Below are 569 nucleotides of genomic sequence, written 5' to 3'. Positions count from 1 at the left end.
TTGTGGGCGAACAAGAAGACCCCGCAATCCTAAAGTCAAGGTTGCGATTACTTATGTGCAGTACGTATGCAGCGAGATCCTAGAGCACCCCTTCGGAATTGCGGTCATAAATGTTATGAATATAAGATGGCGGCGTTTTTGTCTCTCACTTTTCGTGTTAGATCGACAGATTCCCCCTACCCAAACAATAAAAACTGGATGAAGGGTAACCTTCGATCAAGCTTATACTTTTCTTTTGAGAGGGCGCTACACCTTTTCGCGCTCTCTCTAAGAAAAGTTACGCCTGATCGCATGTTAGATGAAAGGCAGAGAAATAAACCGCCAAACGAGCGCAGAGCAAACGAGCAAACGAACGCCCGAACACAATACGTTCAAACAAACAGATGGTCGAAAGTACAGAAGACGTCTGAAAGTAAAGACGCTCCCTTCCCAGACAGCCGAAGGGAGTTTAAGCCCGGGGGCCCGCGGGGTGGTACTCTACAAAGTCAAAGTTTTGCACAGGGAGGCTCCGTCCCGAGGTCCATCCCTTTACATGTACCACTTTGACATAAAATGAACCTCTTTCGTGG

The sequence above is a fragment of the Montipora capricornis genome, chromosome 4 (assembly GCF_036669925.1).
Source record: "Montipora capricornis isolate CH-2021 chromosome 4, ASM3666992v2, whole genome shotgun sequence".
Taxonomy (NCBI): Eukaryota; Metazoa; Cnidaria; class Anthozoa; order Scleractinia; family Acroporidae; genus Montipora; species Montipora capricornis.
This window is presented reverse-complemented; position numbering follows the sequence as displayed.